We start from the raw sequence: 23140 nt of genomic DNA on the forward strand, positions 1-23140 counted from the left end.
GATTTCGGACGTCCGCCGGAATTCCGGCGTACGTACGAAAGCGGATGGTCGAATCCGTTCGCCCAGCGGACAGCCGCCGTACCATGCGCCGTACGTCCGCCACTGGATTTGCTTTTACACAGCTATGATATAGTTTGTAGTCGTCGTGCTCGTCTGAACTGCGTATAAATCAGTAATGCCGTCAAGTCTGCATTATATGATGCCAGAGCGAATCGATGCGATAGAAAGCGTTTCCATTAAGCATTTTTTTTTATTTTCCGCATGTTTCATCATTGAATTCTTCCATCAAAAAATTTTGATTAAAAGTTAAATTACCATTAAATATTTTTCTATCATGATGCTTCGGTGAAATTTTAATCAGTGGCTGAATAGACGCAGCAAGCAGCAAGCTCAAAAAGAACGAAACCGAACCTATCCTCTTAAAAATCTGAAATGAGCCAATCCAATCCACCTGACAAGTTGAAGTTTAGTCATGGAAGGTGGCTTCACGTTTCCGTGTTCTGCATTTTCTGCGCAGTTACAAATACCTACGGCTGTAATGCACTGCTAGCATTGTTTTTGCTGTGGCTTGGTGCGGCTGGCACACTTTGTTCACCCGCCGATTCCAAAGTAAGTATTTCACCGAAATTTTGTTTCTTTAGTGGAACTTTTCGATGCACCGATAGTGGTGAGCTTTTGGGTAAGGAAACAGCTCTGTACAGCAGCCGAACAGTCGAGTGTTTTAGGCGAGACTGAAGTATTCTAGTTCACTATATCCGCGCCGACTAACTAAAGGGCAGCCTCAAGTCTGAGGGCCATCTTTCTCGGCATTACTGGACGCTGCGCCAGTAAGCCGCGCAACTTCTCTGTCTCTGATAAAGGAGTGCCTGCCCGAGCTTTATCCCTGACACGGCCGACTCGGAACTACCTTGAACTTCCTTGGTCTAAAGGAGCGCAAGGGAGTCGCAGAAAGTTTCGCCTTAAAGGAGTTGTCCCCGTGTCACACGGCTTGCAACGAGCTTCTCAGAGCAGCCAACATGGGGCCATTAGGCGCTGTTTATTTTGCACAAAGATATAAAAAATAATGTCCAAAACAAACTGAAATATTTTTTATACTACTATTTTCCTCGCAAAATGCAATTAGCTTTAGTCATATCAATATAAAAGAACACACATTTGCTGAAAACAACGACCATGCTCTAAACATAGCCATTTTTCCCGCTCTGCTGGACACCATGCGCGGCGTTGTGCAATACGTGGTGCAGTATCGCGACAATTAAACGCAACTAACCGAGTTAGAATACAATTTTATGCAATAAAATCTAATATATTTAGGAGTAAAAATTACATTATTGAAGAAATGTTATTTAATGACTCGGAAGCAAAGCACATTGGAAACGAGAGTACTCCCTTCGCCCATCAATGGAGATCGTCGATCTCCTTTGCTTCAAAACTCCATTTAACTTCCTTCCATAATGGACTGCCGTGTGACACGGCACGTATCTCCCTCGAGGTAATGGCTACCTTGGTTGAAGGGAGTTGAAAGGAGTTCAGCCGTGTCCGTGTGACAGAGGTAATTTGTTAACCATGCCCAACGTGCTGAGTTGTAAAAACTATACGAGAAAACTTTAGCACTCCTCGAGCCTATCGTGCGACTTGCCTGCACTTGTGAAAACGTCGCGAGTTTTTTCTTTTTTTTTTTTTTTCTTTTTTAATGGACAGCCGCTGATCTTTCTCTCTCGAGCTTTACGGCAACTACAGTTTCTAGAAGGAACGGCTGTAGCTACTAAATAACTAAAGGTTTAGTACTCTCCTTCAGCTTTGACAAACCAGGACAGCACCTTGCGCATGTTGGTTATGCATGTGGGACCGAACCGCGCAGAACAACCGGACAAGGAGATGAGAGAAAAAAAAAAGCCAGCACTTGTCTTTCTTGACCCGTTGTTCTGCGCTGTTCTGGCACGAATTTGACATACCGCCGCCGCGATACAGTTGGGCTGTAAGCTCTGGTGCCTGCAACACCTTCTTTTATGCAAAACAGGCATACTGGGAGGCCATGCAAGCCGCGGGCTCAAAAAAAAAAAAAAAAAGAAAACGAGTTGTGCAAAAGTGCGATGAAAACAAAATTGTTGTTGCTTTGTCCTTACAGATATTCAAAGGCTCCTCAGAACTTCACTGCATTATTGACAGCGAGATAATGCCAAAGCTACACTAGAGCCATGCAGCACCTTATAATGCATGATACCGAGCTTATGTCTCGCACTGAAAGCTCTTACCATGTTCTTAGATTATCATATTAAAGTCGCTTTAAACCCATGCTTGTTAATACAGTGATAGCCATAAATTGAATCTAGGGCATCATGCTCACATACAAGGCTTCTGATAACCGCTGGTCACATGATGTGGGCTATAGCAGAAACCTGTACCTGGTCATCTTACAAGCATTTGTGCAATTGATGCTTTTAATGTGTTGTAAAAGTTTTTCTGTTCGGTTTCTGTATGGAAATGCTTTCCTTATTGAAGGCTAACAATTGGCTTCGTACAGCAAAAACCTGTACCTAGTCATCCTAAAAACAGCACTGCAGTTGGTGCTTTTAGTGTGTTGTAAAAGTATTGGTGTTCTGCTTCTGTATGGCAATGCTTTTCTCATTGAAGACTAGCATGAGGCTTCCAAAAATTTTTCAGATGGCATTTGCTGTAGCCGATTTCGTAGGCCAACAGGAAGCAGCACTTTGAACATGGAAAACTGTCATCCACGGGGGAAAAACAGCAACATCCCTTTGCATTCTCATTTCTTTGGTATGGCTAAAAGTGAGTATTGTATTATTATCTATATTATTAATATTGAATCATGATTGTCAGTGTTGAAGTTGTTTGAGCGTGATGATTTTAAACACACAGGACATCCCTTCGACATTAAGGTTTTAGCTTGTTTACATGTAGGATGTAGAACTGGTTTCAACAAACTTTATGCAGCAAATTCTTTTTACATTGTCCACCATGTTACTTTTTTCATTGTCCATTGAAGTAAATAACCAGTATTTTACTTTTACACAGTCGTCCACTCTTAGCTTGAATGGGAATGTGTGGCATGCAGTTTGCAAAATAGCAATGCATTCGTCACAGCCATGCATCAAGGCTAAGTGGCTGGTGCATAGAGGGACCAGCCGCTCCAGCTTCAACGTCATCTGCCTCTTTGCTCCGGTGTGCAGACGTACATTGAGGCAAAGTGGTTTATGTGTAGAGAAACCAGGAGCTTCTTTGTCACATCTGGCTGTTTGTTACGGTGTGCAGATGCGCATCGAGGCAAAATGTCTGATGTGTAGAGGGACCAGGAGCTGCTGCTTAACGTCCTTCGCCTCTTTACTACAGTGCACAGCTGTGCATTGATGCTAAGTGGCTTGTGCATGGAGGGCCCAGGAGCTGCAGCTTCACGTCTGCCTCTTCGCTCAGGTACGCAGGTGCGTATTGAGGCAAAATGGCTTATGCATAGAGGGACCAGGAGCTGCTGTGTGACGTAGTCTGTATATTTGCTATGGTGCGTATCGAAGTACAGTGGGGGGGCTCATGTGTAAAGGTACCATGAGCTGCTGCGTCATGTCGTCTGCCTCTTTAATATGGTGCGCAGGCAAGCATCAAGGCAAAGTGGCTTATGCATAGAAGGACCAGGAGCTGTTGCTTCACATCTGCTATGATGCGCAGCTGCGTATTGTGGGTGGTGGTAGAAAACATTGCCATCAGATAAAAAATACAGGAGGTTACTCACTAGCTGACCCTGAGGGGGCCTGTCCTGACAAAAACAAGGGGTCCCTAGTTTGGGACCCTAGTGGTGGTAGAGGGACTAGAGGCTGGTACTTCACGCTGTCTGCCTCTTCGCTACGGTGTGCAGCTGCGATGGATGCAGTGGCATCTCAAAAAGTGCATGCCACGCACTCACATGTTCAGCCTGAGTGAACGACTGTGTACCTGCTATAGCTTTGTTATTCATAGAATAAACCTAGGCCAAGTTGGATAAATTATAGCTCACCTCATATGTGGTCAGCAAAGAAAAGCCACTCCAGAAAATCTGATGCATTTACTGTCATAGGATTCTTATTCATATACATGCTACTGACAAGTCAGATTCTTCACCCTCAGAAATGCCAGAAAAATAACCAAGGGTGCGTCTGCAATAGTCTAGCTTGCTCTTTCTCTGCAGACTTGAGTCAGATGTGTGTTCCATTGCTGTGGGTCGGACAGGTGTGAATCTTTGATTTTAAGCTTGCAACAAGTATGTTATTGTAGTTTAAAGGCAAAACGATACTAATAATCGCAGCCCCCCGTGGCCTTTATCCCCTTTTAATAGTGTTGCTAGACACTGAATTATTAGTTTACTCTGCACTGTTTCTGTCTAGTTAATGTGCGGAGATGTACATATATTTATATGACTTGGAGTTGTCGACTTTGCACTTAGAAACATTGTAGCATTATCTGATGTGTTGCTTTCATTTCTTTAATGATTTCTGTAAGGGATCGGTGGGTATGCTAGGCACCATTATTAGTCTGCTCTTTTTGGGTCACCTGTTCAATGCCCAGCTGCGGCCGTCTCCCACTTGCCCTCGGACAGGAGGCGGAGAGACGCGCACAGAGAGGCAGCTACAGCAGCTACAGTGCTTAACGGAAACATAGGCAGAGAGGGAAAGAAGTCCCCTCTTCCGAGGACTTTGCTGTCGCACTCGAAGACGCGGGGACAGGCAGTTTGTTCTCGTTGCTGTGTCATGTAGGGGGCTCATTTTTATTTAAGGAGCTTTACGAACAGTATACAACTAAGGGGTCCTTAGTTCTAAGAGTACCAAGGGGTCCTTAGTACGCTGACTGGACCCATCACCCGGAGGCAGCACAGCTTTGAAACGAGCGCCTCTTTTGGAAGAACTGCTTATCGTTCAAAGAAAAAACACTGTCAGGTTGAAGGGTGTAAGGCCCTCTTCCTTGTTGGGGAGCCCATAAAAGTGACAATTATTCAGTGCAGGCGCGCTGAGTGGGGTCTCGTTGAGGATTCCAACCCTGGATGTCAACAATGGTGGGAGATGGCGGCGTTAAAAAAGGGCAAGTGTGTAACAGTGACGGTATGATGCGGAGCGGGAGGATGTGGGTTGGCTCTTCTGATGTGGTCCGCAATGGTGCTGACTCGGACGCCAATAATTGCCCTGTAAAAGGAGCCGCCAAGGATGCAAGCTTTGGGCAATGGTTGCGCACGTGGGACACCGTTTTGATGGGTTCTAATTTTTTTTTTCTTTTTTTTTTTTCCTAGGGGAGAGAGTTTGGCATGGGACCTAGTGAGCCAATCATTTCGAGGTCCATTCTCTGATTTCTGTTTGCTGTGAAACGAATTTGTTGTCCCTTTTGCATTGCTTGTATTAGGGAGAGGGTGAAGAACTTATGAAAGTGGAAAGACGTGCCAAAATGTTTGTTAGCCAGTCATGTGTGAGTTCGTTGTCATTGGGGATGAGAAATATGGGCGGAGTCCCGAAGTTAATGAAACGGCCCCGCGACCTGGAGAACTCGTTCTGAGCTAGATTTTGATCTCTTTCCTCTTCGGCATAGATCATGGTCATTGTTTCACCTGTTGTAAATACGTACATTCATGTATAAAATTTTCAGTTCATCTTCCTCTCCGTGTGCAAGTTGTTGTGGCCAGATGCAGTAAATTCACTATTTTCATTTCTATATAACGTGCCTTTCTGAAGATGGTGAGCTCTTTTGTCCAATCCTGTAAGAAAGCAGCAAAGCGCTCCCAAATTTTCCGCAAAACTGTGTGATATCTTTAATACTAACTACGGCTTGGTGTCACTCAAAACATGTAGTTGAGGTAGATTTCTCTCCCCCCCTCTTTTTGTTCGTTCAAATGAGGGCCAGCGGACACTAACTCTTGCTTTTGTAATGCCCTAGGCCCCGCCTTAAGGCAGTACTCCAATGTCAATACCATTTTTATAGCTATGGCTGTCGAACAGCACTAATGTCTTTTATACACTTCTTTTACTAATCTCTTGCCCAAGTGGTGGCTTATACTGCGGGGGCGAAAGTCTCTGGACAGTATGTCTAGATTTTGGACTAGAATCGCGATGTAAACGAATTGTGACCTTATTTCTCTTGCACACATGAAAGAACTAACGTTCAACTTTCACATCGACAAGTATGGTCCGAGTTTCCTGGTCGATGTGAAAGTTATGTGCTTTGATTGCAGTTTGTGTAGTCCACACACTTGTCCCCGATATTACATCGGGGCAAATTAGGCGCCTTTACAGGGGCAGTTTCTTTGGCGCCCACTACCTTCCCCATAAAAAAGCTACAGTGTTTCTTGTGAGCAGCTGGCTGCATTTATAAATACCATTATTTTTTTTGTAATTTGTTGTGCGTAGTTGAGAAATCCATGACATACATGCACAGCTGGTTGCCAGAATTATGCAACCATATTTCAGTAACTAACATCCATGCTGCATGCTGCCGGTAATACATCAAGAGCTTGTGGTTGTCAGCTTTTTGTGTAACTATAAGCCTTGATATTGTAATGTCACATATAGCGCTGTGGGTAAACAAATAACTTTACTTTTACTCTTGTAGAAGCATGAACACTGCGCAATCACTGCGGCGGGCTATGCTTCCACATTGGGCTTTAGCCACATGTCAAATGTGTATCTTTATTCTGCTGCAGCAGCTTGCATGTTATCAGATAAGTTGCTTCGTCGCAGCTGCTCTAAGGAGACGCTTTCTAGACGCTTGTAGCCTAGATGTTGATGTCGATATACCCCCGACACGCCCAGGGAATGTCTTCGGTAGAGGGTACATGGAAACCAGCGAAATGTGCAGTTTACAGAACAAAAAGGTAACAATTTTAAATGATGTTATTATTTATCACTTCTTTTCAGAGCAGGAACAATGACTTTAGAAATCTGCCTGTTAAACCGCCCAAAATGCAGGTTTCTGCCGCCAATGCGTACCTGTGTAATACTGCAATGCTCTGGCTGTGCTTTATGTTCATATACAGCATCCTTTATGCTTAGTTTCTCTGCATGTGCACTCCATGTCTTGGGCATTGCTGAGGGCGCATAGCAGCAAGCATAACGTGCCATGTTTGGTCAGAGTGGCATGTTCAAAAAGACGACATAAAAACATTAAAATACTGAATGCCAGGTTCTGGTCAAACTACGTTTGTATCTTTTGTTATTATGCATGGGTTTTGCTGCAGTTATATGACCTTTCTATATAGTATGTGACAGTTCTGAATGGAGATGCATGCGTACAGTGCCATCTGCAAAAAGCAATTGAGAGAAACTGGCAGTTGCCCTTGGAGATGTGTAATCAAAGTTCAGCACAGATAACTTGAATTTCATTTTCCTTTCTATTGCAGGAGGAGCCCAGCCTGCTCTTTCCATCTTAGGCCTGAAAGACCAGCAACAGCTGATCGAGAAAATGCACAGGATAGTAACTGCTCCTGGAATCCCGGCCTGCGGAGGCCGCCCACAGAGAACTCGATCCTCGCTAATTCCGAAATATTAGGTTTCAATAAATACCTTTTCCTCCACCACCTCCCCAAGGGAAGAGCTGTCACGGCCAAGGATAATTAAAAAAAATTATTCAAGTAGATTCTTAATACTCCAGTTGGCCTGCATTTTACCATGCCATTCCTTAACATCGATATTTTTTTAGTGCCTGCATTTTACCATGCCATTCCTTAACATCGATATTTTTTTAGTGTAGACTATTTATGCATGCAGTTTTTGCAATAAAGCCAAAAAAAAAATGCTTTACAACCTCGCATGCTGGTATTCCTATGCACTTAGCATGTTTTCAGGAATGGTGCATTTGTGTAAAGCTCAGCTAGCATATGTGCCTCTTTGATGGAAGTTTTAATTGCACACTACTGTTCAGTGCTTTGTGTGTGAAAGTAAAGCAGACAACAGGAAACTTGAACCTGTTGCATATTCTATTGTCTGCTTTACTCTCACGACAAAGGCATTGCGCACTAGTATGTGACTGAAATTTCCATGGCACATGCTTGCTGAGCTTTACACGAATGTTATTTGCAAGTTTTTACACCAATAGCGGGCCCTGCAAGCATGTTCTGGGAAACGTCCGAATGTCCGCCTTCGGCTGCCCGTCGGACGTCCGTGGGACGCGATCCGGATCCACGAACGATAGTCCGACGGACGTCCGCTGTACGTATATCGAACATAACCGGACTTCCGTCGGATGTCCGAAGGTCCGAAAACGGACGTCCGTCGGTCGACCGTCGGACGTCTATGGCCGTCTGGGTTGGTGGCGCAATCTCACCGCTACGCAGATAGTTGTCGATATCTTAATTGCGGTCGTTCACCTGGGCGTGGTCGAGGAGCGTCGACTGCAAATCCGCGGAGACCGATTCGTTCCCAGACGGCCATAGACGTCCGACGGTCGACCGACGGACGTCCGTTCTCGGACCTTCGGACATCCGACGGAAGTCCGGTTATGTTCGATATACGTACAGCGGACGTCCGTCGGACTATCGTTCGTGGATCCGGATCGCGTCCCACGGACGTCCGACGGGCAGCCGGAGGCGGACATTCGGACGTTTCCCGGAACATGCTTGCAGGGCCCGCTATTAGTGTAAAAACTTGCCAATAACATTCGTGTAAAGCTCAGCAAGCATGTGCCATGGAAATTTCAGTCACATACTAGTGCTCAATGCCTTTGTCGTGAGAGTAAAGCAGACAATAGAATATGCAACAGGTTCAAGTTTCCTGTTGTCTGCTTTACTTTCACACACAAAGCACTGAACAGTAGTGTGCAAATAAAACTTCCATCAAAGAGGCACATATGCTAGCTGAGCTTTACACAAATGCACCATTCCTGAAAACATGCTAAGTGCATAGGCATACCAGCATGCAAGGTTGTAAAAAAAGCATTTTTTTTTGCCTTTATTGCAAAAACTGCATGAATAAATAGTCTACACTAAAAAAAATATCGATGTTAAGGAATGGCATGGTAAAATGCAGGCCAACTGGAGTATTAAGAATCTACTTGAATAATTTTTTTAATTATCCTTGGTTGTGACAGCTCTTCCCTTGGGGAGGTGGTGGAGGAAAAGGTATTTATTGAAACCTAATATTTCGGAATTAGCGAGATGATCGAGTTCTGTGTGGGCGGCCTCCGCAGGCCGGGATTCCAGGAGCAGTTACTATCCTGTGCAATTGCTCGATCAGCTGTTGCTAGTCTTTCAGGCCTAAGATGGAAAGAGCAGGCTGGGCTCCTCCTGCAATAGAAGGGAAAATGAAATTCAAGTTATCTGTGCTGAACTTTGATTACACATCTCCAAGGGCAACTGCCAGTTTCTCTCAATTGCTTTTTCCAGATGGCACTGTACGCATGCATCTCCATTCAGAACTGTCACATACTATATAGAAAGGTCATATAACTGCAGCAAAACCCATGCAGAATAACAAAAGATACAAACGTAGTTTGACCAGAACCTGGCATTCAGTATTTTAATGTTTTTATGTCGTCTCTTTGAACATGCCACTCTGAACAAACATGGCATGTTATGCTTGCTGCTATGCGCCCTCAGCAATGCCCAAGACATGGAGTGCACATGCAGAGATATTAAGCATAAAGGATGCTGTATATGAACATAAAGCACAGCCAGAGCATTGCAGTATTACACAGGTACGCATTGGCGGCAGAAACCTGCATTTTGAGCGGTTTAACAGGCAGATTTCTAGTCATTGTTCCTGCTCTGAAAAGAAGTGATCAATAATAACATCATTTAAAATTGTTACCTTTTTGTTCTGTAAACTGCACATTTCGCTGGTTTCCATGTACCCTCTACTGAAGACATTCCCTGGGCGTGTCGGGGGTATATCGACATCAACATCTAGGCTACAAGCGTCTAGAAAGCGTCTCCTTAGAGCAGCTGCGACGAATTAACTTATCTGATAACATGCAAGCTGCTGCAGCAGAATAAAGATAGACATTTGACATGTGGCTAAAGCCCAATGTGGAAGCATAGCCCGCCGCAGTGATTGCGCAGTGTTCATGCTTCTACAAGAGTTAAAAATAAAGTTATTTGTTTACCCACAGCGCTATATGTGACATTACAATAGCAAGGCTTATAGTTACACAAAACACAAAAAGCTGATAACCACAAGCTCCTGATGTATTACCGACAGCATGCAGCATGGATGTATGTCATGGATTTCTCAACTATGCACAACAAATTACAAAAAAAAATAATGGTATTTATAAATGCAGCCAGCTGTTCACAAGAAACACTGTAGCTTTTTTATGGGGAAGGTAGTGGGCGCCAAAGAAACTGCCCCTGTAAAGGCGCCTAATTTGCCCCTATGTAATATCGGGGACAAGCGTGTGGACTACACAAACTGCAATCAAAGCACATAACTTTCACATCGACCAGGGACCATACTTGTCGATGTGAAAGTTGAACGTTAGTTCTTTCATGTGTGCAAGAGAAATAAGGTCACAATTCGTTTACATCGCGATTCTAGTCCAAAATCTACAGACATACTGTCCAGACTTTCGCCCCCGCAGTATAAGTCACCACTTGGGTAAGAGATTAGTAAAAGAAGTGTATAAAAGACATTAGTGCTGTTGGACAGCCATAGCTATAAAAATGGCATCGACATTGGACTACTACCTTAAGGCAGGGCCTAGGGCATTACAAAAGCAAGAGTTAGTGTCCGCTGATACTCATTTGAACGAACAAAAAGAGGGGGGGGAAGAAATCTACCTCAATTACATGTTTTGAGTGACACCAAGCCGCAGTTAGTATTAAAGATATCACACAGTTTTGTGGAAAATTTGGGAGCGCTTTGCAGCTTTCTTACAGGATTGAACAAAAGAGCTCACCATCTTCAGAAAGGCACATTATATAGAAATGAAAATAGTGAATTTACTGCATCTGGCCACAACAACTTGCACACGGAGAGGAAGATGAACTGAAAATTTTATACATGAATGTACGTATTTACAACAGGTGAAACAATGACTATGATCTATGCCGAAGAGTAAAGAGATCAAAATCTAGCTCAGAACGAGTTCTCCAGGCCGCGGGGCCGTTTCATTAACTTCGGGACTTCGCCCACATTTCTTCTCCCCGATGACAACGAACTCACACATGACTGGCTAACAAACATTTTGGCATGTCTTTCCACTTTCATAAGTTCTTCACCCTCTCCCTAATACAAGCAATGCAAAAGGGACAACAAATTCGTTTCACAACAAACGGAATTTAGAGAATGGACCTCGAAATGATTGGCTCACTAGGTCACATGCCAAACTCTCTCCCCTAGGAAAAAAAAAAAAGAAAATAAATAATTAGAACCCATCAAAACGGTGTCCCACGTGCGCAACCATTGCCCAAAGCTTGCATCCTTGGCGGCTCCTTTTACAGGGTAATTATTGCAATTATTGGCGTCCGAGTCAGCACCATTGCGGACCACATCAGAAGAGCCAACCCACATCATACCGTCACTGTTACACACTTGCCCTTTTTCAACGCCGCTATCTCCCACCATTGTTAACATCCAGGGTTGGAATCCTCAACGAGACCCCACTCAGCGCGCCTGCACTGAATAATTGTCACTTTTATGGGCTCCCCAACAAGGAAGAGGGCCTTACACCCTTCAACCTGACAGTGTTTTTTCTTTGAACGATAAGCAGTTCTTCCAAAAGAGGTGCTCGTTTCAAAGCTGTGCTGCCTCCGGGTGATGGGTCCAGTCAGCGTACTAAGGATCCCTTAGTACGCTTAGTACTAAGGACCCCTTAGTTGTATACTGTTCGTAAAGCTCCTTAAATAAAAATGAGCCCCCTACATGAGACAGCAACGAGAACAAACTGCCTGTCCCCGCGTCTTCGAGTGCGACAGCAAAGTCCTCGGAAGAGGGGACTTCTTTCCTTCTCTGCCTACGTTTCCGTTAAGCACTGTAGCTGCTGTAGCTGCCTATCTGTGCGCGTCTCTCCGCCTCCTGTCCAAGGGCAAGTGGGAGACGGCCGCAGCTGGGCATTGAACAGGTGACCCAAAAAAGAGCAGACTAATAATGGTGCCTAGCATACCCACCGATCCCTTACAGAAATCATTAAAGAAATGAAAGCAACACATCAGATAACACTACAATGTTTCTAAGTACAAAGTCGACAACTCCAAGTCATATAAATATATGTACATCTCCGCACATTAACTAGACAGAAACAGTGCAGAGTAAACTAGTAATTCAGTGTCTAGCAACACTATTAAAAGGGGATAAAGGCCACGGGGGGCTATGATTATTAGTACCGTTTTGCCTTTAAACTACAATAATATACTTGTTGCAAGCTTAAAATCAAAGATTCACGCCTGTCCCACCCACAGCAATGGAACACACATCTGACTCAAGTCTGCAGAGAAAGAGCAAGCTAGACTATTGCAGATGCACCCTTGGTTATTTTTCTGGCATTTCTGAGGGTGAAGAATCTGACTTGTCAGTACCATGTATACGAATAAGAACCCTATGACAGTAAATGCATCAAATTTTCTGAAGTGGCTTTTCTTTGCTGACCACATATGAGGTGAGCTATAATTTATCCAACTTGGCCTAGGTTTATTCTATAAATAACAAAGCTATAGCAGGTACACAGTCGTCCACTCAGGCTGAACATGCGAGTGCGTGGCATCCACTTTTTGAGATGCCACTGCATCCATCGCAGCTGCACACCGTAGCGAAGAGGCAGACAGCGTGAAGTACCAGCCTCTAGTCCCTCTACCACCACTGGGGTCCCAAACTAGGGACCCCTTGTTTTTGTCAGGACAGGCCCCCTCAGGGTCAGCTAGTAACCTCCTGTATTTGTATCTGATGGCAATGTTTTCCACCACCACCCACAATACGCAGCTGCGCATCATAGCAGATGTGAAGCAACAGCTCCTGGTCCTTCTGTGCATAAGCCACTTTGCCTTGATGCATGCCTGCGCACCATAGTAAAGAGGCAGACGACATGACACAGCAGCTCATGGTACCTTTACACATGAGCCCCCCATTGTACTTCGATACGCACCATAGCAAATATACACACTACGCCACACAGCTGCTCCTGGTCCCTCTATGCATAAGCCATTTTGCCTCAATACGCACCTGCGTACCTGAGCGAAGAGGCAGACGTGAAGCTGCAGCTCCTGGACCCTACATGCACAAGCCACTTAGCATCAATGCACGGCTGTGCACTGTAGTAAAGAGGCGAAGGACGTTAAGCAGCAGCTCCTGGTCCCTCTACACATCAGCCATTTTGCCTCAATGCGCATCTGCACACCGTAACAAACAGCCAGATGTGACAAAGAAGCTCCTGGTTTCTCTACAAATAAACCACTTTGCCTCAATGCACGTCTGCACACCGGAGCAAAGAGGCAGATGACGTGAAGCTGGAGCGGCTGGTCCCTCTACGCACAAGCCACTTAGCCTTGATGCATGGCTGTGACGGATGCATTGCTATTTTGCAAACTGCATGCCACACATTCCCATTCAAGCTAAGAGTGGACGACTGTGTCCAATGACAAAAAGTAACATGGTGGACAATGTAAAAAGAATTTGCTGCATAAAGTTTGTTGAAACCAGTTCTACATCCTACATGTAAACAAGCTAAAACCTTAATGTCGAAGGGATGTCCTGTGTGTTTAAAATCATCACGCTCAAACAACTTCAACACTGACAATCATGATTCAATATTAATAATATAGATAATGATACAATACTCACTTTTAGCCATACCAAAGAAATGAGAATGCAAAGGGATGTTGCTGTTTTTCCCCCGTGGATGACAGTTTTCCATGTTCAAAGTGCTGCTTCCTGTTGGCCTACGAAATCGGCTACAGCAAATGGCATCTGAAAAATTTTTGGAAGCCTCATGCTAGTCTTCAACGAGAAAAGCATTGCCATACAGAAGCAGAACACAAATACTTTTACAATACATTAAAAGCACCAACTGCGGTGCTGTTTTTAGGATGAGTAGGTAGAGGTTTTGCTGTAGCAAGCCAAATGTTAGCCTTCAATAAGGAAAGCATTCCCATACAGAAACAGAACACAAAATCTTTTACAACACATTAAAAGCATCAATTGCACAAATGCTTGTAAGATGACCACGTACAGGTTTCTGCTATAGCCCGCATCATGTGACCAGCGGTTATCAGAAGCCTTGTATGTGAGCATGATGCCCTAGATTCAATTTATGGCTATCACTGTATTAACAAGCATGGGTTTAAAGCTACTTTAATATGATAATCTAAGAACATGGTAAGAGCTTTCAGTGCGACACATAAGCTCAGTATCATGCACTATAAGGTGCTGCATGGCTCTAGTGCAGCTTTGGCATTATCTCGCAGTCAATAATGCAGTGAAGTTCTGAGGAGCCTTTGAATATCTGTAAGGTCAAAGCAACAACAATTTTGTTTTCATCTCACTTTTGCTCAACTCTTTTTTTTTTTTTTTTTTTTTTTGAGCCCGCGGCTTGCATGGCCTCCCAGTACGCCTGTTTTGCATAAAAGAAGGCGTTGCAGGCACCAGAGCTCACAGCCCAACTGTATCGCGGCGGCGGTATGTCAAATTCGTGCCAGAACAGCGCAGAACAACGGGTCAAGAAAAAGACAAGTGCTGACTTTTTTTTTTTTTCTCTCATCTCCTTGTGCGGTTGTTCTGCGCGGTTCGGTCCCACATGCATAACCAACATGCGCAAGGTGCTGTCCTAGTTTGTCAAAGCTGAAGGAGAGTACTAAACCTTTAGTTATTTAGTAGCTACAGCCGTTCCTTCTAGAAACTGTAGTTGCCGTAAAGCTCGAGAGAGAAAGATCAGCGGCTGTCCATTAAAAAAAAAAAAAAAAAAAAACTCGCGACGTTTTCACAAGTGTAGGCATGTCGCACGATAGGCTCGAGGAGTGCAAAAGTTTTCTCGTATAGTTTTTACAACTCAGCACGTTGCGCATGGTTAACAAATTAACTCCTTTAAAGCTCGGGCAGGCACTCCTTTATCAGAGACAGAGAAGTTGCGCTGCTTACTGGCGCAGCGTCCAGTAATGCCGAAAAGATGGCCCTCAGACTTGAGGCTGCACTTTAGTTAGTCGGCGCGGAGCCATCCTGTCAGTCTCGCCTAAAACACTCGACCGTTCGGCTGCTGTACAGAGCTGTTTCCTTACGCAAAAGCTCACCACTATCGGTGCATCGAAAAGTTCAACTAAAGAAACAAAAGTTCGGTGAAATACTTACTTTGGAATCAGCGGGTGAACAAAGTGTGCCAGCCGCACCAAGCCACAGCAAAAACAATGCTAGCAGTGCATTACAGCCGTAGGTATTTGTAACTGCGCAGAAAACGCAGAACACGGAAACGTGAAGCCATCTTCCATGACTAAACTTCAACTTGTCAGGTGGATTGGATTGGCTCATTTCAGATTTTTTTGAGGATAGGTTCGGTTTCGTTCTTTCTGAGCTTGCAGCTTGCTGCGTCTATTCAGCCACTGATTAAAATTTCACCGAAGCATCATGATAGAAACATGTTTAATGGTCATTTAACTTTTAATCAAAAATTTTGGATGGAAGAATTCAACGATGAAACATGCGGAAAATAAAAAGAACTGTTTAATGGAAACGCTTTCTATCGCATCGATTCGCTCTGGCATCATATAATGCAGACTTGACGGCATTACTGATTTATACGCAGTTCAGACGAGCACGACGACTACAAACTATATCATAGCTGTGTAAAAGCAAATCCAGTGGCGGACGTACGGCGGCTGTCCGCTGGGCGAACGGATTCGACCATCCGCTTTCGTACGTACGCCGGAATTCCGGCGGACGTCCGAAATCGGCCGCCGAGTTGCGGCCGAGTTCGGTTGTCCGTCGGACGTCAGTGGCCGTCTGGGAAGCCGTCGGTTCAGGTCTCCATCGCCGTACAGGGCCCGCTTTGCGTCGCCAGGCCGTAACTACGATAAAAGTGTGCGCGAATTGTCTCCAAGGCCGCGCAGGGGAAACTAAATAGAGCAACCTTTGGAGGTGAGGTTGCTCAACGGCGAAAAGACGAACATTCTCCGCCGCCGACGACCACTAACGACGACGCAGCCATTTCACCGCCGCTCCACGACAACACGACCACAGTGCAAGCCGACCCCGCCGCCCAGCGAAGTAACAACGGTATGCCCCGGCCATGACCTGAAGAAACGACGAAGCCGAGATCGGACACCAAGGCCTACGTGCAATGCGAGGACGCGAACAAGTGACCTTGAAGTTGATATCGACGGTCGCAGAGTCATTGCCCTAGTAGACACCGGAGCTCCTATTCAGTCATTAGTGGACTGTTGGCCTCTCAGTTCAGGAAGTTACCACCGCTTAGGTTGGCCCGCTGATTTGCACCGCAGGTGGCAACCTGATTACTCCATCGGGACGATGCACTGCAAGAATAACCGTAAATGGGTGTGCTTACCCCCCCAGCTTTGTGGTCTTGCAGCAGTGCTCCCGCGGCGCATAGGGCTATCATCGACCTGCGATCCAAGCTCATCAAGCTCTCTGCAGACAAAGCCATTCCTGCTACGACGACGTCGATGCAACACATCGCTCTAACGTCCTCGATGAAGAATTGACCGTCCCGCCCCGATCAAGCATCGCTGTCTGCGTAGGTAGCGAAATATCGAAACCATTGAAGGCATCGTCGAAGGAAATATCCAATTGCTCTTAGAACGAGGTGTCGGCATCGCAAGAGGCATCGCGAAATTCCGGAGAAGTCAAGCTCAGGTTCTGGTAACAAACTTCGCCGAAGAATACCGGCATCTCAACAAGGGCACGACGATCGCTTCGAAGGTACGACACTGCAATTGCACTGGCCAAGCACCGCATTATAACGGACGAACACGCCGCGACCTCTGCGCCAAAGCCCTTATCGTGTATCGCCGCGAGAACGCCAGCCATTCGCGATCAAGTTGAGGAAATGCTGCGTGATGACGTAATCCAGCTACATTACGTCATCACGCAGCATTTCCTCAACTTGATCGCGAATGGCTGGCGTTCTCGCGGCGATACACGATAAGGGCTTTGGCGCAGAGGTCGCGGCGTGTTCGTCCGTTATAATGCGGTGCTTGGCCAGTGCAATGCAGTGTCGTACCTTCGAAGCGATCGTCGTGCCAAGCTTGTTGAGATGCCGGTATTCTTCGGCGAATTAGTAGCACAATATGTTTCTGTAACATTGCAGCAACAATGTCAATGTTGTACAATGTTGCGATAACATTGGACTACATTTATCCAACATAGTGCGAAAACTTTCAACATTCGATAACGTTGCTGCAATGTTAACGAGTAACATGCTGGCAATGTTGCTCTAAAGTGGTCTTTCCATATTGCAGCAATATTGTCAAATGATGTATAAATGTTGAACCACATATGATGACATTTCTATAACATTCACTTTATTGACTAACTGTCGTTTCTTCAGACTATTTCTGCAGCCCAAACAGAAAAGCCGGTATTAGGTCACTCCTTTGACCTTGTCACTTCCCCGCATGACAATGTTTATTTATTTTTTAGTTTGAGTGCAACCTTGCATGTCATGTGCATGTGATGAACAGTACAAGTGTACTGGACTTTGTTACACTGAGATAGAAATATATATATATATTTATACGCAATATATTTAGACTGCTGAGATTGCATTATCTTTCAATTAAACATGCGGACTAAAACTATAACTGCTGAAGAAATTTAGTTCTGTTTTCACTAATGCCCCGCAGCCTAATGGTCATGAAGATCGTCGCGAATCCAAATCAAGTCGAAATCGCGGCCGCGCCGAGAGCCATTCCTGCCAAACCGCGTGTAAGCGGCGATCGCGGCAAATTCTTCACGTGCATGGAGCATTTTCCTTCCTCCATGGCTCACGTGTGTTTCCCTTATTCTAGCATAGTTTTCTTGTGGTCGCCGTGTTCTTGCTGCTGTGTTGCATTGCGGCTTCAAATGACAGAGGCCTACACAGAGGATAACATCAGTGGTGAGTGATTTCTAACCTACGTTGAACTGTGACACGTGTTGCATATATGCATGTGTTACCCATGCCCTTCGTGATAGTTTGGTAAAGTGCTACATTCATTGTATCATGAAGAGAGTGAAGTGTTCGCTAAGCGAAGTGTCTATCCGGCAACGACGCCGAAGAATAGCAGAGGCTGTTAACGACGACTAGAAAACTGTTCGGCAGATGTCAGTCCTGATAATGGTCGTGACAGCTGTCCATGTCTGTATTCATAGAGCAGCGTAAAAATTTTGTAATTAGAGATGTGCCCACCAAAATGCTTAGCTTAGCAATTCGATTTTTTTTTTTTTTTTTTTTTTTTTTTTTTTTTCAGGGATGCAGCTTCACTTGTGACATCATGATTTGGAAGAGACCCTCATCGTGACCAGCTGGAGGCTACCAGGGCACAAGCATTTTTAGACATGCTAAATTGTTCAGTCAAATGCTGACAATACTTGTTTGTAGTTTTCCAGTGCAATGGCACATGTCCAAAGAAGGAAGGATTAAACTAGTCGTAATGATTCTACCGTTCATAATACGTCTGCTTGTTTCTGAATACCGAACTAGGTTGTACTCCTACTTTGTATATTTGTGTCAAGTTTCTGCACAAAATAGTGCTACACTGTGCTATAGTGTTTGCGTAAATAGTTTACTGAAGTGTTTTATATTTGTAAATGCAAGTTGGAGGGGTGGTGGGTGCATTTTCATGCTATACTATTGTGCCCAGTAACTGTTCAGAACATTATCTCTGGTTCTTGTTCCTGAGTAGCCTGTGTGTTGTTTTGTAGCTTTGTTGCAAGTTACTTTATAAAGTAATTAAATAAAATAAATCTTGTCTGTGAAATGTAGGCCCATGTGGCACATTTTTCAATCTATGCCAATGTGCCTGTGTAAATGTTCAGTATGTTATATATCTGCTTCCTTTTTCTGAATAGGCAGTACTGCTGTTTTATATTTTGTTGCAAGTTTCTGCAATTAATAATTTACTAAAGTGTCATGTTTGTAAAATTCAAGTTGAGGGATATGCACATTTTAAAGCTATGCTGATGTGCTTAGTAACTGTTGACATTATTTGTGCTTTCTGTTCTTAAGTAGCCAAATTGGCTGTGTGCTATGTATGATTGTTGCAAGTTTCTGCATAAAACGATTGTCTTGAAGTAAATGTCTTACATTTGTAAAACTAGCTGCTGTATGTCAAGCTAATGAGTATACTGGAATCAAGCTTGCTGTTTGTTAGGCTAATTGAATAAATTCTTGACAAATAAAATAGCACTAAAAAAACAAATGATGGTTATTTGTAATGCACATGCATATATATAAATCATTCTAGTTGCCAGGATAACCACTTTCAGTGCCATTTTCAGGTCACAGCAGCTTATAGCATCTAAATGAGCACTGGTACAGAGCTGATGAATATTACATTTAAGGTCTCATTCAGAGTAAGCGGCTTGAAAAGTGGGGAAAAGCTGTGTTGTCCAGTGCAGCCTTTTAGGTGTTCGTACTCCTCTGCACCGCACTGCCATGTGGCAACGAGTAATGTTCAGTTGCTCATTCTTGCGACCTTAAGCTACCATAACCATTGTGGTACGACGATACCATTGCACATGGTTTAGCCTTTCACAAGATAAATTTATTGAACAGCAAGCATCGATAGCTAGTGGCCATCAATGGGGCGGAATATTTCAGTAGCTTGGAATGCTGCCTGAAAGTTTCTGAAACATTACAATAGCTTTGCAGCAATATTGCACTAACGTTGTCATGGGAATGTTGCATGTGTGCAAATAAAACGTTGTACCAATATTAAGAAAATGTTGCAGCCATGTTGCATTAATATCGTCTTCAGAAGTGGCTTAAACATTGACTAAAGATTGTTGTAACATTGGTGCAATGTTGCTTCAATGTTGTCTTATGTATGTTGCATCAACGTGGCAAAAAGAGGACACTAGCCACGTTAAGGCAATGTTGAAAGCAAACATTGCGGCCACATTGAGGCAACAAAGTGTGCTACGCGGCACCAGTCGTTTTGGTGAAGAAAGACTGCACACCTCGCTTCTGCGTTGACTACCGCCGCTTAAATAGCATAACAAAGAAGGATGTCTACCCGCTTCCCCGCATCGACGATACTCTCGATCGGCTCTGCAATGCAAGGCACTTCTCATCGATGGACCTGAAGAGCGGATATTGGCAAATTGAGGTCGACGAAAGAGATCGCGAGAAGACCGCATTCATCACACCGGACGGTCTTTTTGAGTTCAAGGATGCTATTTGGCCTCTGCTCCGCACCAGCCACATTTCAACGAGTAATGGATACAGTCCTGGCAGGCTTGAAGTGGCAAATTTGTTTGGTATATTTGGACGACGTTGTTGTCTTCTCGTCAAACTTTGAAGACCACCTAAAACGATTACAGACAGTGCTGGAAGCCAAGTCATCGGGACTAACGCTAAAAGCAGAGAAGTGTCACTTCACCTACGAAGAACTCCGATTCCTAGGTCACATCGTTAGCAAGAACGGTATACCCGCCCAGACCCGGAGAAAACAGCTGCAATCGCACAATTCCCACCGCCTGCCGACAAGAAAGCGATGCGCTTATTATCGACGATTTGTCAGAAACTTTTCGCGGATCGCCGAACCGTTGACGCAGCTTACAACGGCTGACGTACCTTTTAAATGGGAAGCGCCGCAAAAAGAAGCCTTCGACGAACTTAAGCGCCGCCTGCAATGCCCCCCTGTACTTGGCCACTTTGATGAAACGAATTGTCTAAAGGTACGTCCGACGTATCCATTCGAATCTCGTAAAGATACGGCGGACGTCGATATACATGATTCATGGTTATATGCACGTCGAACGCCACATTCCGCTTGCTACGCGTGAATGAATCTTATCCAGGTCTATATAATAGCTAGCTGGGCGACTCTCGATGAGGTGCTACGAAGAGTTCATCCGTTCTAACATAAATTACGGTCTTCACTCAGGGTTGTGTACGGCAAGCATCGCTATCACGCACATATATCTGCAAGCGATGCGACGTATACTGCACCAGCTCCACCAGCTGGCATATAACACATTCACGAGCAGCTTTCGCTTCGCACTAAACTATCACCTCGATCTTCCCGTAATGCAAGCGAGCTATTCCTAGCATTTACGCTGTCCTGCATCGACCTCCGATCGAAGGTCTAGTGCCGGCACAACTCACACACCTCGCCGTGCAGCACATTCCGCAGTCCAAAGTATATGTGAAATGGCATTATACTTGTTCCTCGCATGTAGACAGAGGAAACAGGATGTTTCTAGTTAAATTCGTTTAAATTCTGCCCCAGAGCCGTGGCAGAAGACATGCCGAATCTACTAGAGGCCTGCGCTGCTACTGCAGCGAGCTGCACATCGACTCGTCGAGGTGAAGACCTACTGCACCGCAATACATGAGTGCACAACCGAAAAGCCGGAAGCGCGAACGATCTGAATTCCCTACGAACAGCAATATGTTCTTTGGTATTTAGGGGAAGTCTAGACTAAAATGCTCAGCCTGCATCTTTTTATCGTCGTTGAATTTTGCGTACATGTAGTTTAAACCCCCGCATGCTCGAGGTTAGCGTGACCCGACTGAATGGCCGCGCAGCTTTGAAATGAGTCACCGGACTTATAGGTACGTGGTAGAAATGCGCGCTTCACATTTCGTTGCAGAAGCTGACTCTTGAAATTTTACACAGGGTGCCATGCAAGTGATCGTTGCATGTTCCCACGGCTGGCCTACCCCGAGGCACATGAATGTTCAACCGTGGACGTATCAATGATCGAAGAGAGAACGGATTTTCATAATATTGGGCGCGAAATTGATAGCTACCAGTGCTCGGTGTTAGAGAAATTCCGCCTTGACCATGCACAATTCAGTATTTCAGGTGTGGTCAGTAGCTATACGTTTGAACAATTCGCCTTTCAAGTCAATGGCACCAGCGATGGACCGGCGGAACGATTTTCCACGCTACACCGCTGTCTCGCTAGAAAGCCTACCTAGGCGGCGTCTGACATTCAGCTGCTTTTTGTGGGCCCCGTAATTGAATGCAACGCCTTCAGAAACGCGTTAAATGTTCAAAAAGGTGTTCTCTTCAACAGGTTCACTCCAGGCTGTCAAAGCAGACAGACTCTGATAAAGCAGTTGAGCATTCCAGTTGAAACCAAACATCCGCACGTCTTTAGAGATTTAAAAATCGCCTTCAGTTTTTAAAATTATCAGAATATGTCACTTTCCGATTTCTGGGACATAGACCCTCATAGTAGCGCTGCCACGTGAATAAGGACCACACCAGACCGAAAGCTTCTCATATAACATAGCTAACCAAGGTATACCTTGGATATCCCACACATATCATTATCATTCTCGCCGAAACCCTAGTTAAGCGCTTGTGCTCAATAGAAACTAGTAAATCACTGCCGCCTACTAACAAGCGGATTGCTGTGATCCCGTACATTCATGGCCTGTCTCATCGCCTGAAAAAGATCGGTGACCGGGGGAATGTGAAAGTTGTAAACTTTGGCAGGTTGCCCAGGACCTGCGATGGACGATCTTGAACAACCCGCTAGATCATACAAGGATAGGCACCAGCGTGAGCATAGACACCTCTCCAGACCTCACATTTGTGAATGGTATCAGGGATGCAAAGTGGATATACTTCATGCAGTTAACTGGGGATGTCAGTGACTCAATTTCTGCAGCTAAGGGAATTCATGTTAAGTCACTGGTGACTCGTATTATTCATATATCAAAAACATTATCATGTTAATCTTTGACTGTTTGGAAAGAATTAACTTGCATATGAATTACTTATTGGGACATACATCATTAATATTATGGGCTGTCGGCAGGCTATAATGTTAACGCAAGAAGTCTGCACGTACACTGCAGCTAGAGAGGAAGCCAAAGCTTTCACCCGTTGAGTCTGCATCTACTGATGATCACATTGACTACAGCTTGCTTTAAAGCTTTTTAATTTGGCATAAGCCCACATTCGCGTTCAGTTTACTTTCTGTGAAAAATAAGCATGCGAAATAAATTAAAGTACCACCTCTCCATTTAAGGCCTCAATGTATATTGTACACTCTGCATAGTTTTATGAAACGGGAGGGTGATT

At 44.6% G+C, this 23140-nt stretch overlaps 2 long non-coding RNA genes across 2 annotated transcripts; one reads left to right on the forward strand and one right to left on the reverse strand.

Moving 5' to 3' along the window:
- The first annotated feature begins 470 nt into the window (after positions 1 to 470).
- Positions 471 to 7540, forward strand: LOC146206671 (uncharacterized). Its single transcript, XR_014704488.1, has 3 exons — positions 471 to 609; positions 2665 to 2790; positions 7367 to 7540. It is a non-coding gene; the product is annotated as an uncharacterized LOC146206671 (long non-coding RNA).
- Positions 7541 to 8880: 1340 nt separating this feature from the next.
- Positions 8881 to 15393, reverse strand: LOC146206672 (uncharacterized). Its single transcript, XR_014704490.1, has 3 exons — positions 15234 to 15393; positions 13734 to 13859; positions 8881 to 9247 (listed from the first exon to the last, which is right to left on the reverse strand). It is a non-coding gene; the product is annotated as an uncharacterized LOC146206672 (long non-coding RNA).
- Between the last annotated feature and the right edge of the window lie 7747 nt (positions 15394 to 23140).

Source organism: Amblyomma maculatum, chromosome 1 (genome assembly GCF_055883805.1).
Source record: "Amblyomma maculatum isolate TAMU_Amacu chromosome 1, ASM5588380v1, whole genome shotgun sequence".
NCBI lineage: Eukaryota > Metazoa > Arthropoda > Arachnida > Ixodida > Ixodidae > Amblyomma > Amblyomma maculatum.